Consider the following 19,711-nt stretch of genomic DNA (forward strand, 5'->3'; position numbering starts at 1 on the left):
AGATATAGATAGATATAGAGATAGATAGATAGATAGATAGATATAGAGAGATAGATAGAATCATAGAATCATAGAATCGTAGAGTTGGAAGGGACCTCCTGGGCCATCTGGTCCAACCCCCTGCTCAAAGCAGGATTCAGATATAGAGAGAGACAGATAGAGATAGATATAGAGATAGATAGATAGATAGATAGATATGAAAAAAGATAGATAGATATAGAGATAGAGAGAGAGATAGAGAGAGATAGATAGATATATAGAGAGATAGATAGATATAGAGAGAGATAGATATATAGAGAGAGAGATAGAGAGATAGATATAGAGATAGATAGAAAGATAGATAGCTAGATAGATATGTGAAAAAAGGGAAAAAGCAGCACAAAAAATGAACAGACATGTGGGTGCAAGTCTTCCAGGCATTTACCAAACCTCAAAACTAGTCCTCAAGATGAAAGCAGCACACCAAAAGAATTCCAGTCAAAGTGCTATTTATTAGCCCATCTGGCTAGTTGCCCATACAGCGACGTTTCGGTCCTGGGAGTTGTGGACCTTTCTCATGCAGTGTAACAATGCAAAGTGAGTGCGATTTAAAGCTCACCAATCATACAGGTACTTACAAACAATTAGATAATGTACATTGTGCAATACATAGTTTTACAAAACATGAATAACAATCAAAAAGTGCAATGTGCAAAAGTGCCTCAATTGATGAAAAGATATTAATCTCCGCTTAAAAACCATTAATATCTAGTAATGTACTAGAATTTCAAATCAGCGGCAGCTGTATTAACATATAAATGAGCATGACTCACCCCATAGTGACCATTGTCATCCCGCCATGTATCGGCGTCTCACACTGCGCAGTGCGCAGGACCGGAAGTCCAGCATGTAAGCATCACATTAATCCCACTCATGCGCACTGGCACACTATCAGTGTCGGCGCCATCTTTAATGGGGGAAAGAAATACAGCGCAAGTCTGTGTGCGTCTTTTGTTTGATAAAGAATAACGTCATCTGACATCATTCAGATATATAGGCGCTCCAATAATAGCGCAACAAATCAAAATAAATTCAATAAAGAAAATAATAAATAAAAAAATAATAAAAAGATGAATACAATGCCATTTTTGTAGCTTCTAGCAAAAGGGACTCACGGTAAGTGAATTCATCCATGTAGGTAATAGGGACTCCTCCCATTAGCTGGGATAGGTAACCTACACTGACATTGGGGAAGAGAAGTGGTGAACCTCGCTAAAGGCCCCACACTCCACCTCTCCCAAAAAAATGGATATTTTGTTCCAAAAGACCGTTAGTTCAAATCCCAATATAGGCACATTCACTACAAAAGAAAAAATACATAAAAAATATCATAGAAATAACAAAAGAAAATTTTATACCAGATTTTGTGCATATAGCATGTTTTTATTGAAAAATACATAAATTTTATTTTCATTCAAAAGGGAGTCATGCATTCCAATATCAGTCTGCTGCCGCATGATCTGAAAAAAATAAAAATACAGATAAAATATACACCTTAAAAATACAACCCAAAATCATAAAGAAGAGAAACAGTAGCTCAGAGGAATCTATTACAATTGGCTTATAGAGTAATCTGTAGCTTGTAATCGACATTTAAACCCAAAGGTTTTAGTGTGTTTAATTTTTTAATCCATTGTAGCTCCCTAATCTTCAATATTTTGATTCTATCTCCCCCTCTTCTCAAAGGTGGGATAATGTCTATCACTCTAAACGTCAGATCCTTTTCCACATGTTTAAAATCTGCAAAATGTTTGGATACCGGTAGATCTTGTCTCGTTTTTCTAATGCTGCGTCTATATTGATTTAATCTCACTTTCAGATTGCAAGTGGTTTCACCCACATAGTACATATTACATGGACATTTTAAAAGATAAATGACAAATTCCGAAGAACACGTCAAAAAATGATTTATTTTAATTTCCTTATTAATATGCGGATGTTGGAAGGAACTGCCTTTTTCCATATATGTGCAAGTCACACAATTAAGACAAGGGAATGAACCAACCCTAGCACTACCAGTCAAAGTGGTCTGGAAATTTTTCTTTTTTGAACCAATACCTGAATGTACTACTATATCCTTTATATTTCTGGCCCGTTTATAAGAAATTAGCGGTGGAGACCCAAACTCCCTTACTTCTGGATGACATTTACCCAATGTAGACCAATGTTTCCTTATAATAGAGACAATACGGTCACTCTCTTCACAATACGTGGTAACAAATGGAATCCTATATTTTACATCCCTAGTTCGCTTATTCTGAAATAGAAGGTCATTGCGTGCTCTCTCTTTAAGTCTCATTTTAACATCATCCATTAATTTCACAGGATACTTTCTCTGTCTAAATTTAATGATCATGTTTTCTAAAGACTGATCCATAGCATCAGACTCACTCACAATCCTCCTTACCCGGAGTAATTGACTAAATGGAAGGGATTCTACCATTTTTCTTGGGTGGTGACTGTCATAACAAAATGTTAGGAACGGCGGAACGCACTAAATTAATAAATAATAAAGCGCGTTCGCCGCTCGAGGTCCACCGTGCAGAGGTGTTAAACTGCTGCTAATTAATGGCAGACGCGCTATATGGCGGTATAATGCACACGGGTGCATCGTCACCCGATGTGCACAGAGCGGACTCTGTTAACTCACAGAGGCGCTGTACCATAAACACAAAGCCTGTTAGACTCACAGGTCTCAGCGAAACGGTAAGAATGAATGCAGCGCGGCGACAGACACAGCCACTATGCGATAGTGCCGTGAGAGACGAGATACCACCGGACGGTAGTGTAGAGGTGCGGTGTGCACAGTGGCCTATGGCTTGCCACTGACTGGCGCTGAATCTTATAGTTCCCTATCCACATGCGTAATATCAGAGGGAGGGGAATCTTAAGTCAGTCACCAGAATCATGCATCCATCACCATTTCCACATCTAGCAAGAAGAGTCTATACTAGCGCATGGCCGAGCGGCCATGCGGGCCTTTTATAGCAGATCTCTGAGATTGACCAATCAGATCTGGAGAAGGACCTGAGCACGTGACTCCCGACCTCCAATGGGAGATCATCTCGTGAGCATGCTCAGTGGAGCGGCAGAGGAACTTAGCCTCAGGAATGACTTGCTGCAGAGTAGCATGTGAGGCTCTGGATTCCTGTTGTGTAGCTGCAGGAATCCGGCGCCTAACATTACCCCCCTTCCTAGGGCCCCCTCCCTCCTGAACCTTCCAACCCACCTAGCAAAGTTTTTGGCCACGTACCACCTTGTGTCCCACAGAGGCGTAGGCCTCAGGCTCATCCGAAGACAAGTCTGATGCCCCGGCAGATGACTCAGAAAACCGGGACATATGAACAGGTTTGAGAAGGGACACGTGGAAGGCGTCAGGGATGGCAAAATCGCCAGGAGCAGAAGTTGGAACAGGGCGCCGAAGTGTGTCGGCAGGCGTCTTCATTCTCATTTTAGAGATTTGAGTGACATGCGGGGTGCGATCCAGACTGTCGCGGACCTCCATTGCCTGGTCTGCCACCGGCAAGAGATACAGTTACCCAGCCGGCCTCTGTTTAGAGGAGCTATTCCGAGCGCAAGAGGCGCATGCCTGAATATATTTTTTAGTGTCCCGAGCCCTCTGCGCCACCAATAAGAGCTAGCCATGAGTTTAGTGGTCCGCTTGTAACCAAAGTGACCATCCACCCTGGACACGTGTGCCCACGTGAGAACCTTGGACCGCAGGTGAGGTGGGACAAAGGTCTTGCTCAGCGGCACTGGCTCAGGGACGACTGGAACCATGGACTTCAGATTCCCAGTGAGGGGCGCGGAATGATCCGCGGGCACCTCCGCCAAGGCTACTTGGACACTGCCCCCCATGCACCTTCCCACACAGTCCTTGCTCCAGCCCAGTATACTCCCCGAGGACCACTCTATATGAGGGGAATGGCAACAGAGCCAGGGGAGTCCGAGAAGAACCTGGTCGATGCCCTTAGGCATAATAAGCAGGGATAACGTCTCGCGATGAGACGGGGAGATTGAGAACCCCAGGGGTGCCATTTGGTGGGTAATCTGAGACGGTAAGGTAGATCCTTAGGCAAAACTAACAGGTCAAGGAAATTCTTATCCTCTCTTGCTGACAACTTTATCTTCCAAAAGGTAAGGGAGAAAACAAGGGGAACTGCTACCTTGGATCTAATCCTTATAAACAGGGAGGAAATGGTTGAAGAGGTAAAAGTGGCTGGGACCCTAGGAGGTAGCGACCATGCTATTTTAGAATTTTGGATAACTAGAGGAGGAAGACCTGTGAAGACTCAGACGTCAAGGTTAGATTTCAGAAAGGCAGATTTTAAGGGATTCAGAAAGAGAATTGGAGGGATCCAATGGCTGGATATCCTTAAAGACAAAAATGTCCAGGAAGGATGGGAAATCTTGAAAAATGAAATTCTCAAAGCACAATTGTTAACAATTCCAAAAAGAGGGAAGAATAGGAAGCATTTAAGGAAACCAGGATGGATGAACACAGAACTTAAGCACATGCTAAAAAGGAAGAAAAAAATGTTTATAAAATGGAAAGAGGGAGGCATATCTAAAGAAGAATATAATGCTGTCTGCAGAACCTGCAGGGCACAAATCAGATTACTAAAGCTGAAAATGAATTGAGGCTTGCAAGAGATGTCAAAAGCAATAATAAAGGATTTTGGGGATATGTCAAAAGTAAAAGAAAAGTCAAAGATGCTATAGGATTTTTACAGGATGAAAATGATGAAATGGTAAGACAGGATGTTGAGAAGGCTGAACTTTTAAATTCCTATTTTGCATCTGTTTTCTCTCAGAAAGGAAATGTAACATCAACTGTTATTCACTGTCCTATTAAGGGAATAGAAGAATCCAGGATATCTATAAACAGAAAGATAGTGAGGAAACACTTAGCTAACCTAAATGAATTCAAATCTCCAGGTCCAGATGAATTACACCCCAGAGTACTGAAGGAGATAGCAGAAGAAATTTTTGAACCCCTCTCCATAATCTTTGAAAATTCTTGGAGAACAGGAGAAGTGCCAGAAGACTGGAGAAGAGCAAATGTTGTTCCTATCTTCAAAAAGGGGAAGAAGGTGGACCCAGGCAACTATAGGCCGGTGAGTCTGACTTCTATACCAGGAAAAAATCTTTGAACAAATTATTAAACAACATGTATGTCAATACCTGGATAAGAATGAAGTGATTAAACAGAGTCAGCATGGGTTTGTAACTAATAAGTCATGTCAGACTAACTTAATTTCCTTCTATGACGGTATCACTGATTGGGTGGATCAAGGAAATGCTGTAGATATAGTATATCTAGACTTCAGCAAAGCATTTGACAAAGTCTCTCATACAATCCTTATTGAAAAAATGACTAAGTATGGAATGGACAAGGCAACCGTTAGGTGGATTCATAACTGGCTTAGTGATCGGACCCAAAGAGTGGTCGTAAATGGCTGCACATCCAGTTGGAAGAATGTCTCAAGTGGGGTACCACAGGGCTCTGTCCTGGGCCCTGTATTGTTCAACATCTTTATCAATGATTTAGATGAAGGAATTGAGGATAAACTGATTAAATTTGCTGATGACACAAAGCTAGGAGGGATAGCTAATACTAGAGAAGAGAGAGAGGATTGAAAAAGATTTAAATAAACTGGAGAAGTGGGCAGCAACTAACAGAATGATTTTTAACAGGGAGAAATGCAAAGTACTACATCTGGGCAATAAAAATGAAAAAAGCATATATAGAATGGGAGGAATAGGGTTAAGTGACAGCACATGTGAAAAAGACTTGGGTATACTAATAGATCACAGACTGAATATGAGTCAACAGTGTGATGCAGCAGCAAAAAAGGCAAATGCAATTCTAGGATGTATTAACAGAAGCATACAGTCTAGATCATGTGAAGTCATTATTTCCCTCTACTCCTCTTTGGTCAGACCTCATCTGGAATATTGTGTCCAGTTTTGGGCACCACATTTTAAAAAAGACATCAACAAACTGGAGCAAGTTCAGAAAAGAGCGACCAGAATGGTGACCGGTCTGCAAACCCTGTCTTATGAGGAAAGGTTGCAGGATTTGGGAATGTTTAGTTTGCAAAAGAGAAGACTGAGAGGAGACTTAATAGCTGTCTACAAATATCTAAAGGGCTGTCACATTGTAGAAGGATCAACTTTATTCTCATTTGCACAAGGAAAGACTAGAAGCAATGGGATGAAACTGAATGGGAAGAGACACAGATTAGATATTAGAAAAAACTTTTTGACAGTTAGAGTGATCAATGAGTGGAACAAGCTGCCACGAGAAGTGGTGAGTTCTCCTTCAATGGAAGTCTTCAAACAGAGGCTGGACAGACATCTGACTGGGATGATTTAGCGAATCCTGCTTTGAGCAGGGGGTTGGACCAGATGGCCCAGGAGGTCCCTTCCAACTCTATGATTCTATGATTCTATGATCCGTTGACCACTCTAACCGTCATGGGGTGAGAAAGTGGCACCAGTGGAATGGCGTGCTTTTGGGCGAAGGCTGAAGACATAAAGTTTCCTTCTGCCCCAGAGTCCACTGTGACTTCTACCTCCCAGGTGGAAGCTCCACCATCTAACGTCCCTCGAAATACCGGTTTGGAGGAGAAAGTTTTCATATTAGGTAGATCTCCACCAACTGCCACTGGAGGTGAATGTTTTTTCGACCGCTGCGGACACCTGTTAGCCAGGTGGCCCGACTGTCGACACAGGTAGCAGAAAGTGGAGCCCTGTGCCGGACGTGGTTTCGGACCGGTACGAGACACGTCCATGGGCTCAGGAGGTACAACTTCCAGATCTGGGGTTCCAGAAATTCAGAGAAGTCGGGGGCCGACCGTAAACCGGAGGTCAATACGGGTGGAGTTTGCTATCAACTCTTCCAGGCTTGTGGGGACCTCCCTGGTGGATAAAGCATCTGTGACATGCTCAGCCAACCCTCTCCAGAACACAGGGATGAGTGCTTTATCAGGCCATTCAAGCTCGGAAGCCAGTGTCCGGAAATGGACGGCGTACTGACTGACCAACAGGGATCCCTGCGTTAACGCAAGTAACTGGAGAGAGGTATCGTGAGTGACCCGGGGCCCCAAAAAGACCTGCTTTAGTGATTTTAGAAACTGAGCCGCGCTCAGTACCACAGGGTCATCACACTCCCATAGTGCCGTAGCCCACTCCAACGCCCTGCCCGACAGGAGGGAGAAGATAAACCCCACCTTAGCCCACTCTGTAGGAAATCACGTGGCCAGCAACTTGAGCTGGATAGTACACTGACTCACGAAACCCCTACAGGTGGCGCTGTCACCAGAAAATTTATCGAGCAACAGGAGGCGGGAAATTGTCAGCATGGGCGTGGACATGCACGCCCGGGAGACAGCTTCTGCAAGTGTCTGAGCAGCGACCGCAGCAGCAACTGCAGCCGAGGTGGAACTCTTGAGGGCTGCCAACCTACCCTCCAGCTGTGGAATGTACCACTGTAGCTGCTGCTCGTCCTCCATTGTTAGCCAGACCCAGGCGCTAGTATAATGTTAGGAACGGCGGAATGCACTAAATTAATAAATAATAAAGTGCGTTCGCCGCACGGGGTCCACCGTGCAGAGGTATTAAACTGCTGCTAATTAATGGCAGACGCGCTATATGGCGGTATAATGCCCACGGGTTCAACGTCACCCGATGTGCGCAGAGCGGACTCTGTTAACTCACAGAGGCACTGTAACATAAACACCGAGCCTGTTAGACTCACAGGTCTCAGCAAAATTGCATGCACGGTATTAGGTCACAGGACACGGGTCTAAGACAGGGGACGGTGTCCGTCTAGACCTACCGTGCGTGCAGCATCACTATTGCGGACGCCGGTAAGTGCTGCTGAATGCAGCGTGGCAACAGACACAGCCGCTATGCGATAGTGCCGTGAGAGACGAGACACCACCGGATGCTAGTGTAGAGGTGCGGTGTGCACAGTGGCCTATGGCTTGCCACTGACTGGCGCTGACTCTTTCTATAGTTCCCTATCCACATGCGTAATATCAGAGGGAGTGGAATCTTAATAAGTCAGTCACCAGAATCATACATCCATCACATTCACACATCTAGCAAGAAGAGTCTATACTAGCGCACGGCCGAGCGGCCATGTGGGCCTTTTATAGCCGTGCGCTGCCGGGACCTTCCAGATCTCTGAGAAGGACCAATCAGATCTGGAGAAGGACCTGAGCACGTGACTCCCGACCTCCAATGGTAGATCGTCTCATGAGCATGCTCAGTGGAGCGGCAGAGGAACTTAGCCTCAGGAATGACTTGCTGCAGAGCAGCATGTGAGGCTCTGGATTCCTGTTGTGTACCTGCAGGAATCCGGCGCCTAACACAAAGTAAGTTATTTTTATCAGTGGATTTCACATAAATCTCTGTCTCCAATCTGTCATCCTTCCTCTTGATGAAAATATCCAAAAACTGGATCTCAGTCTCTGAATAAACCATAGTAAATTTTATGTCATCATTAATGGAGTTCAAAAACCCATGAAAGTTCTCCAACTCCACCACTGTACCAGTCCAAAATAGGAGGACATCATCTATGTATCTCCACCACCTGAGCACATGATCAAAGTGGTGGGACACATAGATGAAGTCCTCCTCCATGGCCGCCATGCCCAAATTTGAATAAGCAGGCGCCATGTTGGCACCCATGGATCCCACTCAATTGGATGAAATAGTCATCTTCAAATAAAAAAATAATTATTGCACAATAACAATTCCAATAAACTTAATAAAAGATTTTTTTGTTCAAATGTAAACTCAGTGTTATTCAAGGCCCTGTCTACTGACATAAGGCCTAATTCATGGCTGACTGACGTATACAATGAAACTACATCAAATGATACAAGGATCACATCTTTCTGCAATCGTATCCCACCTAATTTACACAAAATATCTGTTGTGTCCAGTATGAACGATTTAGTATGCGGCTCAAAGGGCTTAATATATTTTCCAAAAAAAATCCCAATATGATTAAAAATTGAGCCCCTACCCGACACTTTAGGGCTATCCATAGTATGACTCTCGTTAAATAGCTCAACATCTTTTTTTACTGCTGTAGTAAATGCTTCAATAGCAGGTACATTATTTGCTGGAATAAAATCACTTTTGTTAGACAACATATATTTATGTAATTCAAATATGCCCGCATTGTTATTCACAGTATCAATGCTACCCATATTCACATCCTTGACCATGACCTCTTTTGAATTCTTAGGTTCAGAAAACCAATGTTTTAGCTTAATCTGTCTAAAAAATCTAAACAATTCCTTTTCTATATTGAACTAGTCAATGTGACTACTTGGACTAAAAGATAGTCCCTTTGATAAAACTGTAATTTCATCATTAGATAATGATCTACTTGAGAGATTTACCACAAGGTCTGATCCTTTTTCTTGTTCACTGCTGGTCTTGTAGGATTGGTTCATACTCTCTGGCGTCTTTCTTTTTTGTCTGCGGTGATGTTTCCACCCTCCTCTTCTGGTCCTCCGATACATTCCTCCAGATTGAGTTTCTTTGTTTCTAGAAAAATAGCCAAAAAAAAAAATCAAAAAAGTCATTTTTAGCAGATTTTGTGACTTGATAATAACCTGATGTGTTAGGCACTTTCTTATCTTTATAATTTCTCTTTGGTTCCATTTGCCAGTTGTAAATTTTACCCACACGATAATCTTCAGTGTCTCTAGTCCACTTACGCCTCTTCACCTCCTCTTGATCCTCTTTTATCTTATTTAAACATGTAGTAACAGTCTCCTTAAATTTGTCAAACACCTCCATGCCCAAAATGTCTCTAAGGCTGTGTGCACACGCTGCGGATTAGGTGCGGATTCATCCGCGCGGATTTTGTAAAATCCGCAGGTGAAACCGCAGGTCAAAAGACCTGCAGTTTTACCTGCGGATTGCTCTGCGGTTTGGCCCTGCGGTTTTTCATCTCCTCAATGGAGGAGATGGCAAACCGCAGGGGAATCCGCAGAAAGAATAGACATGTCAATTCTTTCTGCGGATTGAAAACCGCAGATAATCCGCGCAGAAAATTCCGCACCGTCTGCACTGCGGTTTTTGATTCCCATAGGGAATCATGGTACTGTACACCGCAGCAAAAACTGCTGCGGGTCCGCAGCGGCCAAAACCGCTGCGGAACCGCAGCAAAATTCGCAGCGTGTGCACACAGCCTTATTTTATTTTCTGTATCAACAACATTAGCATTAAGAGACACAATTTTTTCTTGTAAAAATTCCATGTTTAACAGGAGTATATCCATAGCATGCATATTAGGCAAAAAAGTGCTAGGGTTGGTTCATTCCCTTGTCTTAATTGTGTGAATTGCACATATATGGAAAAAGGCAGTTCCTTCCAACATCCGCATATTAATAAGGAAATTAAAATAAATCATTTTTTGACGTGTTCTTCAGAATTTGTCATTTATCTTTTAAAATGTCCATGTAATATGTACTATGGGGGTGAAACCACTTGCAAACTGAAAGGGAGATTAAATCAATATAGACGCAGCATTAGAAAAACGAGACAAGATCTACCGGTATCCAAACATTTTTCAGATTTTAAACATGTGGAAAAGGATCTGACGTTTAGAGTGATAGACATTATCCCACCTTTGAGAAGAGGGGGAGATAGAATTAAAATATTGAAGATTAGGGAGCTACAATGGATTAAAAAATTAAACACACTAAAACCTTTTGGTTTAAATGTCGATTACAAGCTACAGATTACTCTATAAGCCAATTGTAATAGATTCCTCTGAGCTACTGTTTCTCTTCTTTATGATTCTGGGTTGTATTTTTAAGGTATTTATTTTATTTGTATTTTTGTTTTTTTTCAGATCATGCGGCAGCAGACTGATATTGGAATGCATGACTCCCTTTTGAATGAAAATAAAATTTATGTATTTTTCAATAAAAACATGTTATATGCACAAAATCTGGTATAAAATTTTCTTTTGTTATTTCTATAATATTTTTTTTTTTATGGTGAATGTGCCTATATTGGGATTTGAACTAACGGTCTTTTGGAACAAAATATCCATTTTTTTTGGGAGAGGTGGAGTGTGGGGCCTTTAGCGAAGTTCACCACTTCTCTTCCCCAATGTCAGTGTAGGTTACCTATCCCAGCTAATGGGAGGAGTCCCTATTACCTACATGGATGAATTCACTTACCGTGAGTCCCTTTTGCTAGAAGCTACAAAAATGGCATTGTATTCATCTTTTTATTTTTTTTTATTTATTATTTTCTTTATTGAATTTATTTTGATTTGTTGCGCTATTATTGGAGCGCCTATATATCTGAATGATGTCAGATGACGTTATTCTTTATCCAACAAAAGACGCACACAGACTTGCGCTGTATTTCTTTCCCCCATTAAAGATGGCGCCGACACTGATAGTGTGCCAGTGCGCATGAGTGGGATTAATGTGATGTTTCCATGTTGGACTTCAGGTCCTGCGCACTGCGCAGTGTGAGACGCCGATACATGGCGGGATGACAATGGTCACTATGGGGTGAGTCATGCTCATTTATATGTTAATACAGCTGCCGCTGATTTGAAATTCTAGGACATTACTAGATATTAATGGTTTTTAAACGGAGATTAACATCTTTTCATCAATTGAGGCACTTTTGCACATTGCACTATAAATGCACTTTTTGATTGTTATTCATGTTTTGTAAAACTATGTATTGCACAATGTACATTATCTAATTGTTTGTAAGTACCTGTATGATTGGTGAGCTTTAAATCGCACTCACTTTGCATTGTTACACTGCATGAGAAAGGTCCACAACTCCCAGGACCGAAACGTCGCTGTATGGGCAACTAGCCAGATTGGCTAATAATTAGCACTTTGACTGGAATTCTTTTGGTGTGCTGCTTTCATCTTGAGGACTAGATAGATAGATAGATACAGTAGATAGATATAGAGATATAAAAAAAACAAACCACAATACTCACCTCTCCTCCTCGCTCCCACGCTGACGCGGTGCTTACTTCAGTCTCAGGAGCTGCCCCGTCTGCCAGATACACAGCAGGTGCGCGATGAAGTGATATTATCGCGCACCGGCTGGGAGTCAGAAGAGGGGACTGATGGGAGAGAGACGCTCTCTTCCACTGCAATTGAGGGTGGCGTGGAAAGTGGGATAAGCCTATTGCATTTCCTTTGACATAATTCACATTTTTTTATTTCTGTGTTTCAAAAGCTGTTGCTGTCTGAAAGTTGCTTACAGCCTCTTGATCTAAGGGTACCGTTACACCTAGCGATGCACCAGCGATCCCGACCAGCGATATGACGCTGTCAGGATCGCTGGTGCATCGCTAGGTGGTCGCTAGTGAGCTGCCACACAGGCAGATCTCACCAGCGACATCGCAGGGGTCGGGGGTCGCTACTTGCCTGTCAGACGCGGCGATCCTGCGTCCTCCCGCCCGGCTCCACGCGTCGTTCGTCGGCGCCACAGGAAGCGCCGTAGGAAGTGACCGACGAGGAATGGTCCAGGAGCTTCTCGCGCAATCAGCGATAACCAGCAGGGGAGCCGGTCGGAGGTAAGTATCACATGCAGCGATATCGCTAGCAATATCGCTGCAACGTCACAAAATCGGTGACTTTACAGCGATATTGCTAGCGATATCGCAGTGTGTAACGGGGGCTTAAGGATATGTCCCAGAAAGTTTGTCAGATCCCACTCCAAAATCTACATAAAAAAAAGATTCAAATTTGCTTGCAACAGGCTTTCCATTTATTTGAATGAAAAATTGTATATTTTTAAGTGTGTTTTTAAGCGGATCCGCTTGAGATTCTACGCCTTAAAACTCAGTGTCAACCTACACTTCGGCATATTTTCCACTTTTAAATCAAGCAAAAAATGCGCTTTTTCTACATATTTGGTGTGCTTTTGATGATGTTTTAGATGCAGAAACACACAAGTCACACATGTGCAGTGCTACATCCCATATGATAACTAAAAAATGCATCAAAACCATTCTGAAAAAAATGCAAAAATAAACTCATCCACAGTATGATATTACAAAACCACATGTCTTTTAGAAGCGATGTTTAGACTGAATTGTTATGTCAAAGAACAACGTCAAAGAACTCTGTGGAAACGTACCATAAAAGGATCATGCTTCTCCAAGTTGAGGAAATAGTTGCATGGGGAGGAAGAGAAAACCACCACCTACAATCATAAACTAGGTAGTTTCCATTGCCAAAAAAAAAAAATCTGAAAAAAAAAAATCTCGTGTACATGCATGCAATCTACACTGCTCAAAAAAATAAAGGGAACACTTAAGTAACAGAATATAACTCCAAGTAAATCAAACTTCTGTGAAATCAAGCTGTCCACTTAGGAAGCAACACTGATTGACAATCAATTTCACATGCTGTTGTGCAAATGGAATAGACAACAGATGAAAATTATTGGCAATTATCAAGACACCCTCAATAAAGGAGTGGTTCTGCAGGTGGGGACCACAGACCACATCTCAGTAACAATGCCTTCTGGCTGATGTTTTGGTCACTTTTGAATGTTGGTTGTGCTTTCACACTCGTTGTAGCATGAGACGGACTCTACAACCCACACAAGTGGCTCAGGTAGTGCATCTCATCCAGGATGGCACATCAATGCGAGCTGTGGCCAGAAGGTTTGCTGAGTCTGTCAGCATAGTGTCCAGAGGCTGGAAGCGCTACCAGGAGACAGGTTAGTACACCAGTAGATGTGGAGGGGGCCGTAGGAGGGCAACAACCCAGCAGCAAGACCACTATCTCAGCCTTTGTGCAAGGAGGAACAGGAGGAGCACTGCCAGTGCCCTGCAAAATTACATCCAGCAGGCCACAAATGTGCATGTGTCAAATGGTTAGAAACCGACTCCATGAGGATGGTTTGAGTGCTCGAAGTCCACAGATGGGGGTTGTGACAGTACAGCACATTTGTTGGGTGCAATAGTCCTGACAGCTCACATAGTTATGTTTCCCCCTTCTCTCCAATGGGGCAGTGGATCACACCCTCCCAGTACCTTCCTACCTTTAGGCACTGCTTTAAACCCCCCACTCTCTTTTACCGCAGGTGTAACCTCAATGGCCTCTCAGGCTCATTGCACCTTTTTCCATCACAATTGTTTATTTTGCTTGTTTCATGAATGAATAATGCAAAGTTTGTAGATATTTCATAGAAATAAGTAGGGTTTTCTTACAAATAAGAGGGTTTTCTTAGAATTGGTACATTGTGCCAAAACACGTAATAATAATCTCTGATATAACATGATCGGCCAACCTTTCTCTCTGCCAATGTGTTTCTTCTGCTGAACTTTTAACATCTGAATCTGAGTGAATATGACTCTAGTAATATCTAACTGCCTTACAATTATTTTTTCCCTAATTTTATTGTTTAGTAATAATTATGTCCTGAAAACTGGGGGCAATTTGGCGGTAATTGGGAAATTTGGGTACTTTTTGTTGTATTACGTTTCTGGTTGTTACATGTTTTTTGCATCTGATTTTGTGTACTCTCTTAATACAACCCTATGAAGGTCACTGATTACTTTTAGAGCACAGAAATTGAGATAGTTAGATATTATAGACCTCTGCCTGTCAGGAGCACTGCGCCTGAATTTGGGAGTGCAGGTCAAGCGCCTGACCACCCTGGGTAAGACACTTTGGGAAAAAAATCTTCATCCCTTCTTTTATTTCCATCAATTGTAGTTATGCAAGAAAGAGCCGACGTGTGTAGCATGTGGTTTCCTGCTGGGTCTGCTGCTGTTGCTGCACCTGGCCTAAGTGCTTCACAAGCTGCTCCATGCTTTCATACTGTTCGCAATGCTGAGGCTGCCTTTACCCAGGACATTCAATCTTTACACTGCAATCACCATTGCTCTCTGGGATCTCACACCTGCATTACATCCACCCTTTGCAGGAATTCACTCTCTCTGGTAAGCATTAGGCCTTAGGTAGCTTTGACATAGGCAGTTTTGGTCCAAACACGTGGCGCTTTAGCACTTTCCACTGATTGCACAGCAAAAAAACAAAATCATAAACATAAATCCCTAGCCTTGCCCAAGCGCTAACTAAACAGTAAAGACCCCGACTACTTCAGACACTGCTCAGCTAGCCCCAATTCGATCAAACAAAACTGCTATCATCCATAGAAACCACTAATACTTGCAGTTTGGTGCACATGGCCTGTGCAGACGCTGCTCAAAGAAATTTGGGCTTGTTGCTCTCTTCAACTTCAAGATGCCTCCAGTCTGATCAGTCACCTGCAGAATGCCTAGCTATGTTCACACGTTGTATTTTTGAGTTTTTCAGGATCCCAAAGTTCTGCTTTGCTTCCACCACAGAAGTACGAACACAGGTCACCAATGCAAGACAAACAGGTGCTTCTCACAAAATTATTCTTCAATACAAAAAGTGAATGTCATTGTCACAACACAACTGTCGAGTGACCTGGAACCAGGGGCTCCTTTCCTGTCCCTAACACTAGTGGGTGTCCTAGCTCACCCTGTTCCCCAGGATACTTCAGATGGTGAAGACGCTGGGGCCTCCACCCTTGCCTTATCTCCTAAATTAGCCCTTCATCTGTCCCCTTCCCCCACCCAGTGAAGCGGTGGTGCTAATGTGCACCGCAGTACACACACACGACAAACAAGGCAACAAAAGACAAGGGTAAACTGAAAACTTCACACACAAAAAATATTCACTCACATATAACAGAGGATCCACCAAGGTGTAAAGGAAGGAGGAAGAAAGCAAAACAGGGAAGGATAAGGGATTATCAAGCGTACAAACCAAACAACAGTATCTTACAACTCCTGCAGCAATCCTTCTCATACCAGCTTCACTCCCTCCTATTGACATGCAGCAAGTGCTAACTCTGACAAGGAGTAGGTAATATAACCCAGATTTTATAGGGGAAAGGAGTGGCTAACCGAGCACAGCAGAACACAGGAAATTCCAACATGGCCGAATAACCCCTGTTCTGCTGGAAGAAATAAACACATTTAATAAACCGGAGAAGTGCTTCTTCTCAGCGGCGGAGTAGGAGCAACCAGAAGCTGCTGTCTTCTGGCTCCTCCACTGCGGTAACCCCGTGACAGTACTCCCTCTTCTACGAGAGACTCCCGGTACCTCAGGGCCAGGTTTATCAGGGTGTGCCCCATAAATGGCCCGAACCAGTTTAGCCGCATGAACGTCAGAAGCTGGTACCCACATCCTCTCCTCAGGACCGTACCCCTGCTAATGTATCATATATTGAAGCGACCGATGAACAAGAAGAGAGTCTAAGACCTTTGCTATCTGGAACTCCAGATTACCATCGGTAATGACAGGAGAAGGTGGTAGAGGCAAAGGTATTGCAGATGCCACATACTTCTTGAGAAGCGAACGATGAAAAACGTTATGGATCCTAAAGGTAGGTGGTAAAGCAAGGCGGAATGCTACCAGATTGACCATGGCTAAGATCTTATAAGGACTGAAATCTGGGACCCAGTTTCCAAGACAAAACCTTCATCTTACTGTTGCTCAAGGACAGCCACACCAAGTCACCAGCACACAGGTGCGGACCCAACAAACATCTCCTATCAGCCACACTCTTATATTTGGAACCCATCTTTCGCAAATTATAGTCACCCCCTGCCATATGATATGGAAAATGAAAACCATTCTTCTTCCGGAATCCAGAAGGACGATTACCGTTGGAAGAACTAAACTGAGGATGGAACCCATATGCCACAAAAAACAGGAACCACTAGATTTCTGACAATGATTATTTACAACAAATTCAGCCAATGGTAAGTAGGTAACCCAGTTTTCCTGATTCTCACACACAAAAACATCTAAGATACGTCTCTAAATTCTGGTTGATCCGTTCAGTCTGCCCGTAAAGACTGTGGGTGAAAAGCAGAATAAAAAGACAAATTGGTATTCACATAGTAGGTCTGTTGTCTTCAGGGGAAGGGACAGAGTAAGATAGTCCACATCCCTACACATGCATGCAGGGAGAGACCTGTTACTTAAAGGGAAGGGGGCATAGAGAAGCCACAAGGGATCTGCCTTTCCAACTAGTTTCCCATGCGGCTCGGTCCCTGGTTTCTCTGATACGTGCTGCCTATAGATCGGACAGCATGTATCAGCTGCCAGGTTCCTTTCACACGTCATTTCACACCTCCTCTTAAAGGGAACCTGTCAGCGGGATTGTGCACAGTAACCTACAGACAGTGTCGGGTCGGCGCCCTTATACTCATTACAATGATACCTTGGTTGAGGTAATTCGTCTTGTGGTTGTTTAACTCCTTCCTGACATCAGACGTACTATCCCATCCATGGGACCCGGGACCCTATGCCAATGGACGGGATAGTACGTCTACCGCGATCAGCGGCGCCCACGTGGTGAGCGCCGCTGATCGCGGCCGGGTGTCAGCTGATTATCACAGCTGACACCCGACACAATGTGTCAGGGGCGGTCACGGACCGCCCCCGACACGTTAACCCCTTGCACACCGGGGGTTAAAGGGAAGCATCGGCAGGGAGGGGGCTCCCTCTGTGCTTCCCTGAGCCCCCCACGGCAGCACAATGTGCAGCGCTGCTGTCAGGGGCTCCTTTCCTGCAGGCCCCCGAATCCAAGATGGCGTCGGGGGCCTTCGGGGGCCTGCAGGAAGCTGGCTTCCTCAGTGCCTGCAAAGCGCAGGCATGAGGAAGCCTTGTGCACTGCCTGTGACAGATAGCTGATCTGTCACAGTGATCTGTGATGTGACAGATCAGCGATCTGTCACAGAACAGTGATGTCCCACATGGGACTATTTAATAAAGTAAAAAAAAAATAAAAAAAAGTGTTAAAATAATTTTAAAAAAATCGCCAAATAAATTACAAAAAAAAAAAAATATTCCCCCAAATAAATCCATTTTTTGAAAAAAAAACAAAACAAAAAACAATAAAAGTACACATATTAGGTATCGCTGCGTCCGTAACGACCCGCCCTATAAAACTGTCCCATTAGTTAACCCCTTTGGCGAACCCCTTAAAAAATAAAAATAAAAAACGAAGCAAAAAATAATGATTTATTATCATACCGCCAAACAAAAAGTGTAATAACGCGCGATCAAAAAGACGCATATAAATATCCATGGTACCGCTGAAAACGTCATCTTGTCCCGCAAAAAATGAGCCACCACACAGCATCATCAGCGGAAAAATAAAAAAGTTATAGCTCGCAGAATAAAGCGATGCAAAAATAATTATTTTTTATATAAAATAGTTTTCATTGCATAAAACCGACAAAACATAAAAAAACAACCTAAATGAGGTATCGCTGTAACCGTACTGACCCAAAGAATAAAACCGCTTTATCAATTTTACCGCATCCAGAACGGTGTAAACGCACCCCCCCAAAAGAAATTCATGAAACGCTGGTTTTTGTTCATTCTGCGTCCCAAAAATCGGAATAAAAAGCGATCAAAAAATGTCACGTGCCCGAAAATGGTAACAATAAAAACGGCAACTCGTTCCGCAAAAAATAAGACCTCACATGACTCAGTGGGTCAAAATACGGAAAAATTATAGCTCTCAATATGTGGTGATGCAAAAACTATTTTTACAATAAAAAGCGTCTTTTAGCGTGCGACAGCTGCCAAACATAAAAACCGCCATAAATAGTAAATCAAACCCCCCGTTATCACCCCCTTAGTTAGGGAAAAATAATAAAATAAAAAAAAAATGTATTTATTTCCATTTTTCCATTACGGTTAGGGTTAGGGCTAGGGTTAGGGCTGAGATTAGGGTTAGGGGTGTGTTGGGGTTCGGGTTGGAGTTAGAATTGGGGGTTTCCACTGTTTGGGCACATCAGGGGCTCTCCAAATGCAACATGACGTCTGATTTCAATTCCAGCCAATTCTGAGTTGAAAAAGTCAAATGGTGTTCCTTCCCTTCCAAGCTCTGACATGCGCCCAAACAGTGTTTTACCCCCACATGTAGGGTATCAGCCTACTCAGGACAAATTGCAAAATAATTTTTGGGGTCCAATTTCTCCTGTTACCCTTAGGAAAATAAAAAATTGGGGGCAAAAATATCATTTTTGTGGAAAAAAATGATTTTTTTATTTTCACGTCCGAGCGTTATAAACTTCTGTGAAGCACTTGGGGGTTCAAAGTGCTCACCACACAACTAGATAAGTTCCGTGGGGGGTCTAGTGTCCAAAATGTGGTCACTTGTGGGGAGTTTCAATAGTTTAGGTACATCAGGGGCTCTCCAAACGCACATGACACCCGCAGACCATTCCATCAAAGTCTGCATTCCAAAACGTCACTGCTTCCCTTCCGAGCCCCGACGTGTGTCCATACAGTAGTTTTCTCCCACATATGGGGTGTCAGCGTACTCATGACAAATTGGACAACAACTTTTGGGGTCCAATTTCTCCTGTTACCCTTGGGAAAATGAAAAAATTGGGGACTAATTGATCATGTTTGTGAAAAAAATACGATTTTTTTATTTTCATGCCCGGGCATTATAAACTTCTGTGAAGCCCTTGGGGGTTCAAAGTGCTCACCTCACATCTAGATAAGTTCCTTAGGGGGTCTAGTTTTCAAAATGGGGTCATTTGTGGGGGGTTTCCACTGTTTAGGTACATTAGGTG

The 19,711-nt window shown here is 43.1% G+C and overlaps 1 long non-coding RNA gene across 1 annotated transcript in view; it reads right to left on the reverse strand.

Annotated features, from left to right (window-relative positions):
* Positions 1 to 499: 499 nt before the first annotated feature.
* Positions 500 to 19,711, reverse strand: part of LOC141087839 (uncharacterized) — a 65,636-nt gene continuing 46,424 nt past the window's right edge. Inside the window, exons 2-3 of the long non-coding RNA XR_012231743.1 lie at positions 9,462 to 9,609; positions 500 to 1,499 (exon numbers count right to left, since the gene is read on the reverse strand). This is a non-coding gene — a long non-coding RNA (uncharacterized lncRNA). The remainder of the gene's footprint in view (positions 1,500 to 9,461; positions 9,610 to 19,711) is intronic.

The sequence above is a fragment of the Dendrobates tinctorius genome, unplaced genomic scaffold (genome assembly GCF_039654945.1).
Source record: "Dendrobates tinctorius isolate UK_male_01 unplaced genomic scaffold, ASM3965494v1 ptg000035l, whole genome shotgun sequence".
In the NCBI taxonomy this organism is placed as follows: domain Eukaryota; kingdom Metazoa; phylum Chordata; class Amphibia; order Anura; family Dendrobatidae; genus Dendrobates; species Dendrobates tinctorius.